This window comes from Triturus cristatus, chromosome 5_1, assembly GCF_964204655.1.
Source record: "Triturus cristatus chromosome 5_1, aTriCri1.1, whole genome shotgun sequence".
Taxonomy (NCBI): Eukaryota; Metazoa; Chordata; class Amphibia; order Caudata; family Salamandridae; genus Triturus; species Triturus cristatus.
Window position 1 is genome coordinate 354,267,180 of NC_140587.1, and position 14,656 is coordinate 354,281,835.

A 14,656-nucleotide genomic window follows, 5' to 3' on the forward strand; every position below is an offset into this window, starting at 1 on the left:
TTAACCCATTGTGCTAGTTCACTTGAAACACATATTATATTTTATTAAATCTATTGATTGATCAAAAATATAAAACTATTAATATAAAAATTATATCTATAAATAAAAACTTAAATACTTTTTAAAAATGTTAATCATTAATTTCAAAGTTGAAAATGTTTTATAATTTAATCATTTAATTAAAAAGACAGATTGCACTCCCACAAACATAGCAACACACAATATACATAATTTAAATAAAAAAGACTATAAAATAAACATAATAAGTAATGTATGAAAGAATGATTACTAAATGATTAATTATTTGTGAATTAATTATAATTTTTTTAACAATTTTTTTTAATTTCAAACCAACTTGTCATATCAACACAATACTCAAAGGACCCTTTCCCATTTAGATGGCATTGTAGTTGCAAAACACAATATACTGACAGTACATTACAGAGTAGCACAATACAATATTCAATTAGTACCACGTATCACAATTAAATAACTACACATCCTCACCACATAGCGACGAAAATTCAATATCGATCTCCCAAACACAATTTATCCTGGGGGATAATGAGCTTTCGGACTTCCCAACACTACGTATTGGAAACCTCTAGGGTAATCTAACTTGTCGGGGTATATTACAGGGTGGCTATGCTACCTAATAATGTACATTCAAAAACTCGTCATACACCCTCCGCAGCATCATTGGTGCCTTCCTTAGCAGCTCTATACTCACTATATAGTGCCCAGAAATTCTTAGGCCTATTGCGGGGAGGGAGGAGCTCGCTAAAGAACTCCATTTGAGTACTACTATAGAGCATATCAGATGTCCATTGGGTTTTCATAGGCAGCGGCCCCTTAGACCAACAGATCGCCACTCTACGTTTGGCTATCAGTAGCCCCATGTCCACCAACCTACGTATCTCTGTGGGTAAAGATTTTGAGTATCCCAGCAGCGCCAGGGCAGGTTCCGGGTCTAGCGGCTGTCCTGTAATCGCAGCCAATTCAGAGAATACACTCTCCCAGAATTTCGCAACACCCGGACAGAACCATGCCAAGTGTAGAAAGTCAGCCACCTGCTCATTACAGCGCTCACACCTCAAGTCTTCTCTCAGACCATACCTTCTAAGTCTGTCCAGAGTGTAATAAACTCTATTTAAGTATTTGAAGTGTATCAGTCGGTGTCTGCCGTTTAGAGATACTCTTTTCGTGTTAGTGCAGCAGTATGTCCACATTGCATCGTCGATAGCCGTATTCAGATCACTTTGCCATGCTAAGTGAGCCTTTGTATAATAATTTTCCTTATAGGACATAGTATGTTCATAAATTTTGGAAACTAGTTTCGTCGGTGCGTCAGTTTGTATAACTAATGTAAGGGCTGTCAGTTCTGGCGGTTCGGCCAAGTCTGTTCCCAATAGTTGGAGTAATGCATGCCTAGTCCTATGAAATTGAAACCTGGTTAAGAGAGTGGGTGTCTCCTCACCCACTGATACGGCGTCCCAAGTCTTTGCGATACCTCCCTCAAATAAATCCCCTGCTGTTGTGATTTTAATGGAAGCAAGTGCACCTACAACGCCCTGTCCCTGCACGGCGACAACCAATGACACCACTCCAGCGGGGGAGGGTTGAATAGAGTATGACCCCGACTGCATCTTAAGGAGGTGATGCCAGGCATGTGTGGTCGCATTAATCAAATCTAGAATTCCATTTCTACGATCACGGGGCGAAAAAAGTAGCATAGGCAGAGGGCGGGGGGAAGCAACCTCCCTTTTACTGCGGAGATGTGGGATGTCTGGCGCACCGTGCATCCAAAGAGATGCATGTGCGCACAGCGCCGCTCTATAGTAAAGATCGAAATCAGGTGCTCCTAGGCCCCCATGTGATAAGGTAAAGTAAGGGTTTGCTATTTGACCCTTGGTTGTTTGCCGGCCCAGGCTAGTTTTAGAAGTGAGCCACTTGAAAAACACCCCAGGTAGAACAATGGGAATATTCGTAAAAAGGAACAGAAACCTAGGGAGTATGACCATTGTCATTAAAGAAACTCTGCCTAAGAGGGACAGCGGTAAACAAATCCAGTTGTCCACGTCATCTTCAAGTTTGCTCACTAAAACCCCGTAATTCTCCCTAAAGACGACATCTGAGTCAGAGTGCACCTGGACACCAAGATAAGGCACCGGGTCAGTTGTCCACTGCAGCGGGAAATCAGGCTCAAAGTGAGTAGTGGATGGAGTAAGAGGAAAAACAATAGATTTTGACCAGTTAACTCTCAGCCCGAGACCCCTCCAAAGTGGACTATCTCACATAGAACAGAGGAGAGATGTCGCTCCGGATTACAAATGTAGAGGAGCGTGTCGTCCGCGTACATCAACACTATGAGTTCATAGCCTGGGATTTGTATACCTTCATATCGATGGTACTCCCGGAGAGCACAGGCCAAGGGGCCAGCTACCAGAGCATACAGAATCTGGGAATGGGGCTGCCCTGACGTGTACCCCTAGTAATACTGATAGAGTCCGTCACCAGGTCACCAATTTTTATCCAAGCAGTAGGTGAACTATACAATATCCCGAGCAGCTGTAGAGAGACCTCTCCAAGCCCCATTCGTAATAAAACCTGCCTCATGAAGGGCCATTCAACAGAGTCGAAGGCCTTCTCCATATCGAGAAAAACTGCGACCGCTGCCATGTCGGGTTTAGTGTGCTGTAGGGCGCCAAATACCATGCGCAAATTATAAGTAAGGTTGCGGCCTTGAACAAATCCAGCCTGTTCAGGGGCCACAAGCAGGGGGACCAAAGGGACCAATCTATTTGTCAGAATTTTAGCAAAAATTTTAGTATCAACATTGAGTAAAGAGAGAGGACGATAAGACGAGCAATCCTCAGGAGGTTTACCAGGCTTCAGTATGTCCATTATTATTGTCTCTCTCATTGTAGGCAGCATAGTACCAGATTCGCACATATCCTCGAATAGGCTGGTTAACTGTGGTAACAACAAGTCTAGTTATGCCTTATAAAAGACTACAGTCAAGCCATCTGAGCCCGGAGCCCCCCCCCCCAGACTTTATTTTGGACAAGGCCAGGAGCATCTCCTCTTTCTCAATCGGGCGCGTAAAAAAAAAATACTCCGGAATTTCCTCCTCAGTACCTGCACTACGTGATGAATATAGGCTTGAATAAAACTGGCGAAATCTCTCTGCTATGACCGTGTCCTCAGTGAGTGCCGCACCATCCGCAGACTTAATTTCCGATACAGCAGCGTGTCCGCGTCACTTCTTTAATAACTGCACAAGCACCCTACCCGGGAGCTCTCCCTCCCCGTATGTGCGAGCAGTAGTGTATTTACCAAGATGCTTTATTTCTGCATCGGCTGTTTCATGGAATTCCTGCAGTTGGGACTTGAATTCTAACTGTACTTCGTCATCCGCTCCGTGGCACAATCTAGCCTCCAGATTGGACAACAAGGCTTCTAAGCCAGCAAGTCTCTTGCGCAGTGCCCTCAATACCCCTGAGTGCTTGGACATGACAATTCCGCGTATATATACCTTGAATGCTTCCCATACCAACTTGAATACCTCATCCAGCAAAGAATATGGGGGGAACCTCCAGGTGAAGGGGGGAATAGTCTTCAGGGGGACGTCTAGCACAGCCAGTACTGCGGAGTGATCTGACAGCGTGCGGGGCAGAACCTCGCACGCTCTCATGTGATCGTGCAACTGTCCAGAGGCCAACCAATAGTCGAAACGTGTATGTAAATCGTGGTATGCTGAGTAGTGCGTATATCCCCCTCTGTCAGGGAACCTCTGCCTCCACACATCATGCAAATCCATACAAATCCATAATATCTGAGAGCATCCTAGCCACCGCAGATACAGGCCTAGGCGGACCCCCCGATCGGTCCCGGTCAGGGTTCAAAACTAAATTTAAGTCGCCTCCCCCCAAAGCGGCTGGTTAATTAATTAATAATTGAATACCTTCCCAACCTATACCCCTACAAACACATCAACACAAATTATAATTATTAAACAATGTACGTAATTATTAATTAATTAAAAATGTAATTAAAAAATAGTAATTAATTGATCATTGATTAATAATTAATAATTAATTAACTTCCCACCCTATACCCCTATAAACCCAACCCACACCCAAAAATTAACATTAACTAATATTTACACAATTCACAAAATTAAGTATCAATTAACTAATTCATAATAACTAAGTAATTAATGAATAATGAATACATTATTACTAAATTAACTTCTCAAACTTTATCCCTACAAACAAAAACAACCTGTACCTAAAATATCACATAAAATAGTTTTTAGTAAATGCACAATTTACATAATTATCAACGAAATAATTAATATTAATTCAACATTATTTATTAATTCATTATCCTCAATTAGCTTCCCACTCGGTACCATTTCAAGCCTCACAAATTTGCTACATTATAAATAACTACTAACAATTAAATTAAAATAAAGTATAGAAAACTTAAAAGTAAATACTAAGTTAAAAACAATTGACAATAATTACATTAACAATATATAACATACAATAAAAATAGTTAAAAAAACACATTAGAATAATTAACAAACAATATTTTACAACAATATTCTTTCAAACGATATTGAAAAAAACTGATATTCTTGCAAATGATATTACTTACCTAAAATTCTATATTAATGTCCATGATATTTCTGCATCATGATATTAGTGTGTCACGATATTAAAAACTCAATATTTCTGTAGTTCGATATTAATGATATGATATTATGTCTAAATGCCAATATTTGATTACATATGCAAGGCAGTGATAAATAAACTTATGAAACACAAAATTGTGTTGTTATGCTCCTGTATTAATGTCAAGACCAAGAAAAATAAGAATCATATAAGAATCTTGTTAACTGGAGGAGATATGCATAGCCAATAATGCAGCTGGCTTCAAACTTCATCAGTGAAAACTGTGAAATTAGGCTAAACATTATAGATGCATTCTCTGCCTGATGCATTACTCTGCCCCAGGATCCCTTGTGGCCTGCAGAGTAATAAATAAAAATGTAGCATGAATTCTATCAATTCATTTTATTGCAGTGCAAATACAGAAAACTGCAAAATAACTAAATCCACACTCTAGGAAGTGTGGATCTCTTACTGCAATGTATTGACATGGATTGGATGGAGTTATGGTTATAGGGATACTGTCTCTGTAGTCCTGCAGCATTCCATATTGTCGGTAGGTAAGTAGAGGCCACAACTGCCGCTTGCATATCCCTGGTCATATGTCCTGGACCATGTTTTTGTCCTGGTGAGCTGGGCTCCCACACTGTGATTCTTGGGCAAAGTTTTTCACTCCTAAGAGTGATAGGGCTATAATTGTTTCTTAAACAAGTACACTATGCTTTCCCTTTTAGCTGAGAATCACCCAAAAAAGAATCTCTGCCACCCCAAAGCATTCATATTGAGCCTGCAACTAGATCTGCTGCTAATTTTGAATGCTTAACTCTAATCAGAATGCTCATCAAATCCAGTCATTTATTATTATGTTCATGTAAGGATAGTGTAACAAGATCATGCATTCAGAACAGGCAGATGAGTCTCACTAACTCCAATAACTCACAAGTCATTAATAATCGTTATCACTCCTAATACATAGGCATTGAAACTGTAGGGCTGCATCGCAATACTAGGCGACATCAACAAATATTGATCTAAACTCAAAGCAATGAACCCTTAAAATTCTTACAACCTAAGTGGTAGTCACAAGGCGATGCTTCAATGGAAGCCTGAGGTTTCTAATTATTTTTGATGGATTGATTGACAGTGTTTGGAGATACGTATCCGCCGACTCATCACTCTGCCTTACTGATAAATATTTATTCCAAATGCATGTCAAAGACAATAAACCTCCCAAAATGGATCACTATACCCTGCAATGAAAGAACAACACCTGCTCAGCTCCAGGCCAGACCATTAAGGACTTACAGCCACTTTGAAGTTACAATAACCGAAAATCATTACTCGTTGGGTTCAATCCTTTTATTGAGTCAGCCTACAATTAATTCAAAGATAACTGCTGCAAAAAAAAACCAAAAAAACTAACATTGTTCCATGATTTTTAGCCAAGCTGGCATGATTGAAAATTGGGGAGATTGTATGATTCAGAAGCTAAGCAAGTGTAGGTTAACCAAGTGACTTTTTTAAAAATGTAAAGAAAAATAGCAAAAAACAGCATTGTAAATAGATACCATCTTGTCCATTAGTAAAATATCCAAAGCATTGTTTCAAAGAAACAGTAATGGAAATTGCTTTGAAGCACAAGTAGGTGTGTCATGAACATGCACAATGCTTTTTTGAAAAAGTTAAAAAAAGATCTGTTCTCCTATTTATTTCGAACCAGACTCCCTACTGATGATAATACGATTGGTAAACTATTGAGATTTTGCCTTACTACTGTGCTGAGCAGGTTGTTATGTTATGTTATATTCATTTGTATAGCACACTATTCACCTGAGAGGGTATCCAGGTGCTTAGGGAATGTGTAGGTTTGTGGTCCCCAATGTGCTTTTATGAAGAGCCAGGTCTTCAGCTTCTTGCTGAAGTCAAGAAGTGAGGAGCAGCATCTGATGTTTTGAGGGAGGTTGTTTCATTACTTGGGTGTGATGTAGGAGAATGTGCGACTTCTAGGTTTGCTTTTGCAGATGCAGGAAATGTGTGCGAGAGAGGATAAGGCAGAGCATAGCGGTCTGGTGGGTTGATGAAAGTGTATGCAGCAGTTCAGGTATTCGGGTCCTGTGTTGCGTATCAATTTTTAGGTGTGTGGGAGAAGTTTGAATTGACTGTGGTTGTGAATGGGGAGCCATTGAAGCTTCCTGAGGTGCGGTGTGATGGGGGTGCAGCATGGGAAGTCGTGTATGAGTCTTGCAGCGGTGTTCTGGATGGTCTGGAGTCTGTGTAGGAGTTGTTTGGAGATTCCAGCTTAGAGAGTGTTGCTGTAGTCAAGTCTGCTGGTGTTGAGTGCTTGTGTGATGGTCCATCTGGTGTTCTGAGGCAACCTGTTGAAGATTTTCACAGCAGGCAGGATGTAGAAGCAGGAGGTGCACATTGCGTTGACTTGAGCCGTCATGTTGAGTTGGCCATCTAGGATAATCCCTGCAGTTCTTGCACGGTCTGTAGGTGGAGGTGTTGGTCCAGCTACAAAGGCCACCAGGTGGAGTCAGGACTTCCGTCTTTTTGGAGCTGAGCTTCAGGCAGTTGGTACACATCCAGTCTGCTACCAAGGACATGCAATTTGCGAAGTAGGCTCTGGCGGTGGTGGTTTTGTCCATCAGAGAGAGGATGATTTGGGCATCATAAGTGTAGGAGATGACGGTGATGTCTTGTGATTGCATGATGTTAGTGAGCTATATCATATATAAAAAGGGTGGGCCTGAGGGAAGTTCTCTGTGGGATCAATTCTTGGTCTCTGATGTTAAGGGTGGCCACCTGACCCTTTGGATTCTTCCTGTGAGGAAGGAAGAGATCCATTTGAGAGCTGACCCTCCTATGGCAAACTTGTGGAGTCTTCTTATGAGATTGGTATGGGAGACAGTGTTGAAAGCTGCAGAGTAGTCAAGCAGAATGAGGGCCATTGCTTCTCCTTGGTCCTGGATGATTTGAATGTCATCAGTAGCCGCGATGAGTACTATTTTGGGGCTATGGTTCTTTCAGAATCCTGATTGTGTGTTGGCAAGAAGATGGTGACGTTCGAGGTAGGTTGTGAGTTGCTTGTTGATGGTCTTCTCAATCACTTTGGCTGGATAGGAAAGCGGAGTGATGGGTCAGAAGTTGCTCAGTTGGTTCGGGTCAGCTGTGGGCTTCTTGAGGAGGGTGATGATTTTCACAAGTTTCTTTTCACCTGGGAAACTGGTGGATGTGATGTAGGAGTTAATGGTGTGGGTCAGGGTCATGCTGATTGGTTATGTTCCCAGGCTGTAGATATGATGTTGGGGCCCCTGAGTGGGTGGTCCAAATGATTGCAACTGTGTCATTTCTGGTGAGGGTTTTCCATTTGGTCAGGTGGCTGTCATGGTTGGGGGTGGGTAGGTTAGCAATCAGTTCTCTGGGGTTGGGTTGGTGTGTAAATCTGCTGTAGATATTTGCAATTTTGCTCTGGATGAAGTTGGATAGGTTGGAACAAATTTGCTGGGAGGTAGAGATTTTGTTGACAGTGGCTGAGGATGAGGTGAAATAATTAGCAATCGAGAAGATCTGCTTGCAGCTGTTGGAGCATCCCTAAATGTGGTCCTCCAGTGCCTTTTTCTCTGTGTCTCTTGTTTGCTGATGATAACGTCTAAGTGCAGGTAGTTCTGCTGGTGGTTTCAATGCTGGCTCTCCATTTTCTTTCTAGCTGTTTACCTCTAGCTGCTCTCTCTTAGTCAGTAGTACTTTGTAAAGCTACTTACATCATATAACATTTAGCATATTTCATGCAGACCTTTTTATATTTCAGGATCAAGTAAAAATTGTTAATTATCATTAACCCTTAGAATAAAATGTTCATATATCTGTTGAAAGAATCAAATGGCCAAAGTTTGCAATTATTTAATTTTCAAAACAGTGTGGGTGTAAGTCTTTTAAACTTTTACCAGGCAAGTAAAGGCTAATTTTTAACAACCAACCTCAAATCTCCTGCCTTTGCCCAAGGATCCCTGTGAACTCTTCCACGGTGGAGCCACTGGATGAAGCAAATGAGATTCCACTTTCTCTCAGTGGTTTATTACTATCCTCATTAACATAATCTGGATGCAATGTGTCGTTGGTTTGTGCACTGCAAACAAACGTGCATAAATGCAACAATTTTCATATAAATTAATGATACCAGATTCCACATACAGGTTTAGAGTGAAATTATGTTTTTACTTATGGTAATCATGCAGCAGCAAGTCAGTTAGCAATTAACTTAGCTCTTGAGGCCATGCTGGATAACAGCTCTGTGCACATAAGAATCTGGACAGTCTGTATTCCAACAAACACCCTCTTAAGTGCCAATTACTAATGTTTCTCAGCTTCCTGCGTAATCCCATTTTAAACCGAGTGCTGTAGGCCGGCCAATTCCCACAGTAGCAAAAGCTTCCCTAAAGCAAAGGGAAGTGTAGTTGCACAGAGCATACAGTGAGAAACAGTACAAGTTCAAAACTTAGAAATCCAAAAATGCAATGAAACTAGAGGAGCACTACGGGTATTTATCTCAATATTACACACCTGGATAAGAATCAATTGCTTATTTACTGTCTCAGAACATCTCTCAAGCATCAATTTACCTAAACTATTTCCCCTGGTCATACATTCCCCACTGTCTGTATTGATACATTGAAAACATATTTTACAAGAATTTGAAAACTGTCAGCCAGATTGTATACCTTGATGCCTTAAGATGATAATGAAGAAGTAATTGTATGACTCTATATTTAGCCCATGAGATGTTCCATACTCAGTTGGCATTTGCTGAAGAATGCAGCCCATTACATCCCCCCTTAGTCCATGACTCCGAGTGGAGGTATTCCCCTTGGAGAGTTAACTCTTGGGTGAATAAGACTGCACTAATCCTAGTATCATGGTGCCAAATTTATGAAAGGATTACATTGCCCTTGCATCATCTAAGCAGTGGAAAGGGCAACGCAAGCCTTAAGTGAGATTTACTCTGCCATGCAGAGCCACCTTTCATGGCTCTGTGTGGCATAGTTGATCTGAAATAACGCAAGGCAGAGACAGTCGCTGCCTTGCGTTAGTCTGCCCTGGCATTCCATGGTTGGAGCATGGGTGCACTGACACATCCACCCAGTGATTTTGGCACATGCCCAGATTTATGACCAGTAATAAAACTGGGAATACATCAAAAAGTTATGCCATCCAAGGGGAGGTGCTACAAGGAGAACTGTATTTCTCTTTTTGCTGTCCCGTCCTGCAGAAAATCAATCCTGTCTGCAACCCAGGCACCCTATCACCATGGTGCAAGGGTGCCTGCGTTGTCGCTATGATGCACTGTGTGCACTAGCACAGGGAGGGAGCGCACGAATGTGCCATATCTGAGTAGATATGGCACATTCCTGCCCTCGCCATGTGACACAGGGCATGTCTTGCTGCATTGCATCCCGTCTTCCTCCACCTTTTCCCCTGGTGCTTCTGGGCCATCGAACGCCAGTGTAGAGGCACCGAGTCTAAATTCAATCAGCGAAAAAGCACAGCTGGTGAAATGCTACCAGAAAAAGGGGCAGGAATTGCAGGTAGGAGCAGAGCATGGCCACGACCTGACCCATTCAGCACTTCAGGGAAGGAGGGGGTTGCGCATAATACCCTTCCCCCCAGTGGTGTCACTATGGGGGTGCGGGGGGTGCGGGCCGCACCGGGTGACACCATCGCATGGGGTGACACCGTGGGACTCAAGGAAAATGTGCACCGTGCGCGTGCGCTCTCCGGACGGAGCAGAAAATGGCAAACGGACGCCTATGAGGTCCTGAAGTACTGAGCAGATGGGAGACACCAGCCTAGGACCCTGCCTACCTCCCGGTGAGCTGTTGTGCGAACTTGTGCCACAAGGGGGCCTGAGGACCCGTGTGTCATCGCCTGGCCCGCCGCTGGCTGACCCTTGGTGCTGGGGCCTTGTTGGAGTGAGGGACCACGCTGGGAGGGTCCTGGTAGAGCGGGAAGGGCCTCCGTGAATGCGAGATCCTGCCGTGCCACGCTGGCGCAGAGAAACGGGCCTGTGTGCCGCCTCTGCATGTCACAGCTGCTGGGTATGTAATTACACAAGTGAGGTTCCCGGAGGCAGTGGGACCTTCAGAGCTCCGTGCGAGGTGGGGGCCAGGGCCTGTGTGATGATCCTGCCCCTGCCGTCTCGGCAGGGCCCTGGGGTCCGGTGGCTGTTGGATTGGAGCGAGGGGACTGAATATGGCCCGTCGGGGCCCTGCGTGCCTCAGCAACTGTGCCTCTGATCTCCTTCATCAGCCCGGAGCCCGGAGTATGCAGGCGGACCCGAACCGGTGAGTGACACCCCCCCAGGGGTGGGAACAGGTGGGGTGAGAAGCACTGAGGTGTGGAGTGCTTCTCGGTCCTGGGAAGGCCTGTGTTGTAAGACGCCCGTAGTCAAGAAGGAGGAGAGGTGTTTGTACCATTGCCTGCCCTCTCTCCCCATGTGCATCTGGATCACTGTCCTGGACGACGCTTAATGGGACAAGGAGGAGCCCTGGCCTTGAGTGGCCTAGTGTGGATACACTGGTGGATCTCTGCCGAATTGCCACTCGCCTTGAGTCAGTAAATGGTGTGAGGTAATGGTATCTCTCACTCTAATAGTTTTTAAGGAAATGTCAAATGTGCCTTTAATTATACAGCACTTTCTAGCGTGTGGCGCTGGGCCGGTCGGGGTCACTGAGCCACACTGTTGTGGGAAGCTGCGGTGGTAATCGGCCTTGCTAGCACCATGGGAATCAGTGGTGTCACTAGGGAGGTGTGGGGCTGCGGACCGCACTGAGTGACACCAACCCTAGTGACGCCGCTGCAGCCGAGTTCTGTCTCGAGTCTGGTGGTCTGGGGTGAGGTGGAGCCCCTTGGTCAGCGGAACACCCATGACACACACGGTCTGTGGTGCGTGTCCTATTTTACAGTCTTCATGTTTATTCACACTTTTAATTCATGGGGATCTCCAAGACACATATAATACATTCGTATTTTTCATGTAAGACCCTCTCTGTTCATTTACAAGGACGAGAGCTTGGGTTTGAGAGTTAACTGTAGCTAGAACTAAGGAACCTGAGCCACAAATGACCAAATCTAGTGTTTTACACATTTTAAAATAGAAATCAGTGGCGGCCAGCACAGGTAAGAGTGGTAGGGTGGTGAGGCGGTGAGGTGGGGCAGGGGCAGGGCGGAGTGAGGGGGGAAGTCGACTGATGACCAGGCCCACCCAAACATGAGCCTTGGCCCTCGCAGTGAGGATATGAAGGCCAATAGAAAATATTGGGCACTTTAATTTGACACGTTCCACTGAACGTTGTTTTTCTTCATATTCTGGGAGAAGCGTTATTGGGCCTGGGCTCGGATGGGCTGGCTGTGTGTGCAAGTACAATGGGGGCATGGAAAAGGGAACAAATGCTTTATTTGAAATTGACACCGCGTAACTTTTGCCTACAGTCCTGTGCTGCTGCGTGGATATTTCCATGTTTGTTCAGCATTTGAGAAAATAAGTTTGTTTATTCTGATTCACCTTTCCTGACTCCTGCAGCTGCTTATCAGATCAGGCTGTGACACAAGGAGTAGGTCAGAGAATGTGTTACTGTTTGTTTTTATTTTAAAAATCTGCACAGGCCCAGCAAGGCACATCATTATTATGGCCATGGATGCAAGGCAACAATAAAACATGTCCAGAGAACTGGTGATTAATGATCCTGCTGGAGAGCAGTCCTTTGCCTGTTGGTAGTTTTGAAATGCAGATAAACTGTATTTTATATGGATAGCTCAGTGGGTTACTGCCTTTGTCCCAGAGATTCTTGTGTTACTTGCAGTTCAAATGTTACAATCCTAACATAGGACAGTGGCTATGAACTGTCATCAAAGAGCTGCAGACAAACATGAATGGTATAGTTAGAACTTCACTTTTTTTGTGTTACTATAAAGTTAGAAATTCCCCAGTCTTTCATTATTTTAATGTTGCTAAAAAGAGTTTGGGCCGATATACATTTTTATTAGTAAAGCCAAGCCCCAACCACTACGGTATGCTTTAAATCCTGAGTTTGTGCTTCCCCTGCCCAAACCCTCTTTAAATTTACTGCCCACCAGTATGGATGCCATGTGATTCCCACATCTTGTAATCCTTATTGGCTCATGTGACATTCCCTGTAGACAGAATTACATACTAGCGATAAAACCGGCCCTGTCATTGCCTTTCTGTTTTTATTTAATTAGCAATCAGGTCATTAGGGCAACTGTGGAACATATTTTAAAGTGCGTGCTAATTATATTTACTGCTATATTTAATGTTTTAAGTTTGAAGGTGATTTTGCTAATGTTTTTTACGGGAATAATGAAAGTAGAGCTGGATGGGGCTGATATGGGGCTGGGGCCCGAAGGTCAGCTGTGAGATAAGGTACACAGGAGAGGGATGGTCGAAAAGTGGATAATCGGGCCTGGAAGTACTTGTTTTAAAACCTGGCCTGTTGGAATTTGAGGGTTTGCACTTACATCCAGACATCGCTCTTACTTTCAAATAACTCTCCACATGCTCTGTATACACACAGAATTGATCCGTTGTATACTGGTGACTGTTTGCAAGTAGATATAATCTAATCTAGGGCTTGTAGGCTAGTGGACTCGGAGCGGAGGAGGTCCATGCGGTAAGTCGTGAGGGGGTGACACCATGAGTTACCCGCACCGGCTGACACCAGCCCTAGTGACGCCACTGCTTCCCCCCTCCCTGTTCTGGCCTACCTTCACCTCATGCCTCCCACCAGTGTCTGCCACTGGCCTTCCCAATCCACAGAGTCATAAATAAATTATTTGCGAATTTCGACACACGTTATATATTAATTATTTAAACACATTCTTTGTCTTTCGATTTAAGTAGTTTTATTACACCACGACATATGGGAAGTTACGGAACAGATGGTATGTGCCAAATTAGCTTGCTTTTTTGAATGTTTGGGGGATTGTTACTTCCAGTTAAATAGCTTAAAGGCAACTAATAAGCCAAGTCATTAAACTACTGCAAATTAATGCGCGGCTACCTGCCAGAATGGAGATCATCGCGCCTTTTATATTAAGCTATGGATTAAACATATTCTAGGCAGTGATCAAGCAACTAAAACTAGAAGTTATTTTTATTTATTGACGCAATGCTTATTGTGCGTCTTAATGTAACTTTTCACACTGGATGGCCAAACCGGGCATGCAGATGATCTGTGCACTCTGAAACGCTCGTCTGCATTGGATTCTCCGCCACAATGTACGTGCCTTGGAGTCGGAACAAGAATCGATGCCGCCGCAGCCCAACAAAGATTTAGGTGAATGTTATTCAGCACGTAGGGTGACCTTTTATGCGCCCACAAGTTCCTGCCATCGCTTTATTCGCAGCATCGTAATGAGAATATGTGACGTACAAGCCAACGTCGCATAACATTGCCCGATATTTGCAATTGGGAACATGAATTGTATAGTTATCGGCTTTCTTGGAAATTGGGGAATTTTCAGATTAAAATCCTGTTCCCTACAACACACGCACATTGTTTATTATTATCATTATGCCGTGGTCTGGTGGAAGGAAAAAGCTTGCAACCTTCAGGCGACATTGCTCTAATTGCCATGCAGAGGCGACACACGTCAAGCGCGTGACAACTCCAGGTCTGCAGCGTGTTATCAATCAAGCAACTTCACAGACATGGAGAGTGCTTTGTGTTGAGGTGGATGGTTGATTCTCTGAATATGGAACACAGGGGCAGGCAGGCTCCAGTTCACGCGTGAAGCTAGTGATGGATACATGATGCTGCAGAGCGGGGTAGCAGCAAGAGGTTTCCCTTTGAGCATGCTCTGTGGATAGGTTTCCTGTTTAGGGCTGGAGGAACAGTATCACACCAGTGAGCACCCGCAAGAGCAGAGTCATCACTGCAAGTTTATTGTTGGTTTTTCACTTT